Here is a 7,305-nt window from a genome sequence, read left to right as displayed (position 1 = left end):
AACAATAAAGGAAAATACAAGAACTCCAAAATGCATATCCTGCTTTGTTGGCATCACACGCCCTGGCATTTCATGTTCAGTTAAAACGAAAGCAACACGTAATTAATTTCCGGCGTGCGAAGCGCATTAATGGATTTACCTTCATCATGAACACTTGAATATTTAATAGCCGAGGATGTAAAAGATATCAAGGTCAACTTTCACTAAGCAATGCTAAGGGAGTTGACACATTAGCTTCTGTGTAATATATAAAAAAAATAACGATCCGAAAAAAGCAAGGGACGATTTCTTTTTCTTTTCTGAATTTTTCCTTTTACGACGGTAATGTTCCTTTAGTAATATCTTGGGGAGTTTATATTTCCCAATTCAAGCGCTATGCCCTTAAATTTGAATGAACATCGTCTTTGCTTTACTGGTAAATTATTAGTTCAATGATTTCATTAACACAAATTACTTTAAAAATGTGACTATTTTTTTTCCATAGATACACATATTTGGTTTGCGAGTGTTGCTGTATCTGTAGACAGTTTACCGTAAAGCGGATTATTTTCGCGGGTAAAAATTAACGCAACTTAGGGGAAACAGTGTTTACGAAAAAAATGTTGGTGATTATTTAATCCTTATTCAATATTGTGGATGATACTGGAATATGCTGATACCAATATTTTGGCATTGCAAAGGTCATGTGTTTCTCCGGCTGTAAATGCTGTCTTTTTAATAAATCCATAGGAGATTGGATGTAGTGTACTGACTGACATTTTAGTCTTAAAACAATTTGTTATTAGTTGTTATTGGCTATGAACTAGCTGTCAGTAACTGCGAGTATCTGCATATCTGTACTTTGTGTCATTTTATTTGTTGAGGATGTATAGATACCATGCTACGTCCAGTTTGTGCATTTGTTATTTGCTATTACTGCTTTGTATCGATTTGATGAGTTAAGCCTTTTTCAACTGATTTTCAGAATTGTTCTTATGTTGTTATGTAACTCTACTGTCCCTGCAGATTAGAGGTGCCAGATGCTCTTACATGTCTTAAGCATGTTCTGTATTTCCCTGTCCCAAGTCATGAGCCTGTAGTTCTGTGGTTGACGTTGCTTCTTGTCTGTTCTATTTGTTTTTCTGTTATAGATGGATTTTCTCAATTGAATTGTTCATATTTTTTATGTCGGGCCTTGGATAGCCAACTATTTGGTATGGCTTTTTACCATAACTGAAGACCGTACGATTGCCTATAATTGCTTTCATCCACTTCCTTTGAACCTAGTAGGATAGTTGTCTCGTTGGCAACCATACCACATCTTATTACTATAAGAAAAAACAACTTTAACAACGATAAATCGGAAACAACGCTGACAGTTATTCAAATGAAAAACAAATCTGTTACTGGACATTTTCCGACTTTGCAAACACAGACAATCCTACTGTAGTCTAGGAAATGCATCGAGTTTGTTTGGTCTCGGATGATCCTTATGTATATTCTGTTTTGCTATCTTTAACGCACAAGCAAGAACATTGCAATCGCCATTTTATCAACAAAGAGAAATAAGGATGCCCCTGACAACACTTAGAAATTCTTCTTAAGTTTTCAGTAAAATAGGTATGCTGATACACTTAAAATTTGCTAGGAGCAATCAAAGACGATGTTAGATTAATAATCGACGTTCAATATACCAAATTGTTAAGATTAAAACTAAGAGAGCGTTCTGTAGATGATAAAGAGTACTCTAAGGGTTGTGAGTGCAACACGAATTTTGATTTTTTCAAGATACACCCTAAGCAGATAAGATAATCTTAAGCACTAACATCGCTTCATGATACTGGCTCATAGCCCATATGGTCAGGTGAGTTACAATGACTTATTTTACCAAAACAATTTAAGTGACTATTTTATTTATAAGATTAAATAAACGACACGTCAATTTCAAAATAAAGTAGTAAATTTCACTGCACAATATTTTTTTTTATTATAAAAGCAGTCAACTTCACTCCACAGTCATTTCAAGTACATTGTATATTATCAGCACAATCATTAGTTCGTCGACATCATTGTTCGATTCGTCTTTCTCAGCTTGTATGTGCATCTTCTAGTTGACTTATTCTCATTTCATTTGTTGAGAGGTTTCTTGATTTTATCTTTTTCTTATGTGCAAGGTGTTTTTTTCTCATCTGAACCATTTCCACCTCAAAGGCACGCCTATTATGCGTTTTCTTAAAGAGAGATATAATCGCATTCCTCAATTTCATGGACATGATGATGTAAATGATGAAGTTGGACAGACATCCGACAACTGTAAACATTTTAATACTTTCAAGAAGGAACCTAAAGACGAAATATCTGAACGGATCATTCCCACTTATCATGTCTGTTTGTTCTACCAGTAATTTTGACATCCCATCTTCATAATTTTGAAGAAAATGAAGAGAATGATCAAAATAATAGCCAGTTACATACTCGAAACACCACCATAAGTTCAAAATAACTTTTGGAATCTCTGTTATTAGGAAAACGACCAGAACTATTACTATCATTATAACAGACCTTCTTTCTTGTCTTCTTTGTTCTGTCATCCGACCCTTGAACTTGTTGGTCATAAATTTGTAGATGATGAAAAATGTTGATATTACCATTACGAAGCAACAAAAGGTCATAAGTATTGTTTGACAGATCAGGTACTGGTTGGTGGCATACTGTTTTACATCATCGTCGTTTATACGTTTGAAACATGTATTAATACTTGTTTTTCTATACTCATAAAACCCTTCCCTTACCCTCATCGCAAAGTGTCGCGGCATACCAAGAGCAACTGAAAATACAAAGATAAAAACGCATATCATGGCAGCCTTATTAATTGTCAGTTCATTTTTCGTCCAGATCGGAAACCGGAAAGCTATAACTTTCTGCAACCCAAGACATGTTGTGATCATGAAGGATACATTGTGGAATGTGAATAATGATATTCCCAAATGTATTTTCATAGAACAATACGGGTATTGTAAAAAACACTGATGCAATCTTGCAAATTGACAATCATATTTTGACAGGAACAATGGATGTAGTCCATAAGACGAAAATGCGGTAAGAAAGTCGGCTACGGCTAGTCCTTGCATGAGTACTGTAGCGGGTGACCGTAAAGCTTTGCGACACAGTAGAAGAAATACAAAAATGTTAAACAGCATGGAGACATAGGCAATAACAGAGCCAGCAATGAACACGTCTAGTAAATGTTTATCAGTGTTAATCCAAGCGAAATGAGTATTTATTAAACCCATTATTTCATTAACTGTTCACTGTACCTGTTCTATAAACTTGTCTTGCCACGATATGTAAAGTCAGATATTTGTGTTGAAAGTAAACGTTAACTACTGTCTTATTACGTATTATTTCCTATAACGTATATTCATTCTAAATGTCTATATTCTTTAGTGATCGTTTTGGATATCCGTTCACTAACTCATATTTTTCAAAAATGAGGTTATTTTTATTGCATTTATTGTGTAATGTCATATTTTGTGTTTTGATTCAGACTCATTTACAAATTCTATATGTCAATGCAATAATCTATATTACTATATTCACAAAGGAATTCAACATTGGCCATGAGAGACAAGCCGTTTTGTTATACATAATTGGCATAATGGTGTTTATTTGCGACATGATTATTTGATTCGATCAAAATAAAGGTTGGTCTTCTTCAGTCAAATATCAGTTTTATATTCAAGTGGAAAATGATAAGTCACGTTCATTCATAGAGTACAGATATTTTTTGTGAAATATCTCGAAATGAGAAAACAAAAATCTACTGTAATGGAGAATCAGAGAAAAGCTTGTAAAGTGTTTAAGGTGGTACATACTACAGGATATAACTCTGTAAAAATCAGCTGAATGTTTTCATTGCGTTCTACTGTTAAGGAAATATTAAGCCTCTTAATGCTCAAATTAGTGTGTAGCAAACTAATTTAATAATATCCAATAAAATGTGTCCGATAAATAGTTATCAAAGGTACATTGACATTATGTTTCGTCCTTCGTTGTCGACCGTCGTCGAGCACTTAAAAAGTATTCTTCTCTGAAACTGCTGGCCCACTTACAAAATATAAATATAAAATTTTAATCCTGGTATCTATAATGAGTTTATTTGCAACCACTGGGTCGATGCCACTGCTGGTGGAGATTTATTTCCCCTAGGGTATCACCAGCCCATTAGTCAGCACTACTGTTCATAATTATAAATTAACTGTTTACAAAACTTTGAATTTTTGAAAAACTAAGGCTTTTCTACCTCAGGAATATATTACCTTAACTGTATTTGGCAAAACTTTTAGGAATTTTGGTCCTCAATGCTCTTCAACTTCGTACTCTATTTTGGCCTTTTAAACATTTTTTGGTTCGAGCGTCACTGATGAGTCTTTTGTAGACGAAACGCGCGTCTGGCGTAAATATAAATATAAAATTTTTAATCCTGGTATCTATGATGAGTTTATTTGCAACCACTGGGTCGATGCCACTGCTAATGGAGATTTATTTCCCCGACGGTATCACCAGCCCAGTAGTCAGCACTTCTGTGTTGACTTGAGTTATCATTGATATGTTCATAATTATAAATTAACTGTTTACAAAACTTTGAATTTTTGAAAAAAATTAAGGCTTTTCTACCTCAGGAATAGATTACCTTAGCTGTATTTGGCAAAACTTTTAGAAATTTTTGTCCTCAATGCTCTTCAACTTTGTACTCTATTTGGCCTTTTAAACATTTTTTGATTAGAGCGTCACTGATGAGTCTTTTGTAGACGAAACGCGCGTCTGGCGTAAATATAAAATTTTAATACTGGTATCTATGATGAGTTTATTTACAACCAACTTGGTATTATTTACAAAGTTCGTATTTTTATTCCTAAAAATCTATCAACATGGCCGCCATGGCCTCAAAGAGAAAAAGGGGTAAATGCATAATTGTCTAATATCGTAAAAACCTTCACAGATGAGATATAGAAAATCTGACAGGGTAAAATTGCTCATAATTTCAAGATCTACCTACTTCTCATTTCAACCAGGATTATCAGATATCCTTCTTTCTTATGAATTATTCTCCCTAAATACGATGCTTAACTAATTTTTATTTTTTGCATTTATTATCGAAAAATATAACAGATTGGCAGAAACCTTAAAACAGCAAAACAGACCAGTACTATAAGATCTACAAACATACTAATATGACAGATACCATTATATGACTTCGTAACAATTTCTTTATAAAAAATTGGTTAGAACCATAAACAGAACATTAATTGATTGACTGTATGTTACTTAAGGTGGTATGGGAGTCTAAATAAAAAAAATATAGAATTTGTTCGTACTTTGTCAAAACGTAGTATATATTGATAGGTGATAAAAAATGTAAAAAAAATGATAGTTCACCGTGCATTTTCTCAAGCTACAGGTTGTGACAAAATGATACATTTTGTATGAATTATACAGGAAAAAACAACATTATGTGATTAGAAGCTAAACTAATTGATAGAATCATAAAATAAAATACGAGAAGATAGCGTTTTAGAAAATGCTTTGAGAATATCAAAAGAATAGATGGGGTCACCCTGCGTTTTTCCCGGCTAAAATACAAAATAGCATAATTCTATGTAGATTCCTTCAGAAAATGCACTAAATCAGAGTTACCTCCCCTTAAAATGCCAATTTAAAAACAATAAAAAACAAGCACAAAAATCTACACTTGTAAAAATTTTAATATTTATAATTTATAGTCTTATAAATGTGTTCTTTTAAATGCAAATTCACATTATTTATCTGCACTCTTGCATCAAATTTTGCTAACTTGATTGAAAATCTGGACCTAAGATTCTCTGTTTTTTACAATCCAAGATGGCGAAAGACACCCATACCACCTTAACGTCTACATATTTCATGCATTTTCAAGACGACATTAAAATTGATAAGCAATACATGATTCATCAATATAATCATGATTGAAACCGTCGGATGATTATAATACAATTGTTTAAGCCTTTTCAATTAAGTATTTGCCTTTTATTTCGAAAACTAAAATAGAAAGAAATTGTTATTAGCAAAACAAATCTGCTAAACAATGATTGCCCGCAACCACTGAATGACTCCTTATACGAGTTAGTGTTCTTAACATTTGTTGACCTTTTTCCAAGTGTTTTGCCTATCTTATGGAAATCCATAACGGTAAGTCAAAACACTAATAACACCCAGCAGAAATGATCAGTAATTTAAGATATACAAAACCTCTATAATTTAAAAGGTTAAAATATTAGCAACAAAAGAAACATTTATTGCAGGTGAGAGCTTCAAAGAATAAAAAGAATTAAAAGGAATTATATGGTCAATCTAGTAGGAAAAATTAAAAACTAAAGGTAATTTTTTGTGAATTGTTATCCTTTTAACTTTCTCATTATCTTTATTAATGTCGGTCATTTTTCGGTGAAGTTTTTGGTAACCTGTTTTATATTAGGATCTTTTGTGTACCATTTATTATTCCATTAAGCGTAATATAATGAGGTTGAGTAATTTTTTATTTTTTGTTCATCTAATAGTGTTCGTTTGTCATATATTCGTGTGATATTTTAATATTGGAAAATTATTTCATTTGATAATTCATTGAAAAGTTTTCAATGAATCATATTGATGCAACAATAGCTTACAACGATGGTTTACGCCCTATCAATTTGCATCGGCATAATGAAGCTTTCAGAATTGTCTATAGGGCAAAGTATTGGTGTCAGCTTTCTGTTACATTTAACCTTGGTGTTTTATCATATCGAACTGATAAAAATGGAAATTTAACCCCTCCTCTTTTCCTTGATTGTGAAATCAACGAATTAATCCAATTATTAAATTTGTACTAACCATGAACAAGACATCGGGTGCTACATGTGGAGCAAGATCTCTTCCAGAAAATGTCCCTCGTTTTTTGGAAGTTGGGGTTTGTTATCCCTCTGTTTTTATTTAGTTTTCTGTTATGTAGTGTTTTGCAGGTAGCCAGTACTTTGTCTTCATGCAGGTTTTTGTTTATTTTTGTTCAACCTTCGAAATTTGACTGATCCCTTGGTATCATCCCCCTTTTGTATCAGATAAATATGTCAATAGCATCCGAGATTGAGATTGTCTTAAGAGTTGTTACTAATAGAATCAGTTTGAAATATTTGATTATATAAACAGAGGGATTTTTAAATGAATTTCTTATAAATAATTCAATTCTATAATACAATGTGAAATGCTCTTTTAGCAATACATTTTACCATAGGGTAAAAGAGAACGGGATTG

Source organism: Mytilus edulis, chromosome 6 (assembly GCF_963676685.1).
Source record: "Mytilus edulis chromosome 6, xbMytEdul2.2, whole genome shotgun sequence".
NCBI classification, from domain to species: domain Eukaryota; kingdom Metazoa; phylum Mollusca; class Bivalvia; order Mytilida; family Mytilidae; genus Mytilus; species Mytilus edulis.
This window is presented reverse-complemented; position numbering follows the sequence as displayed.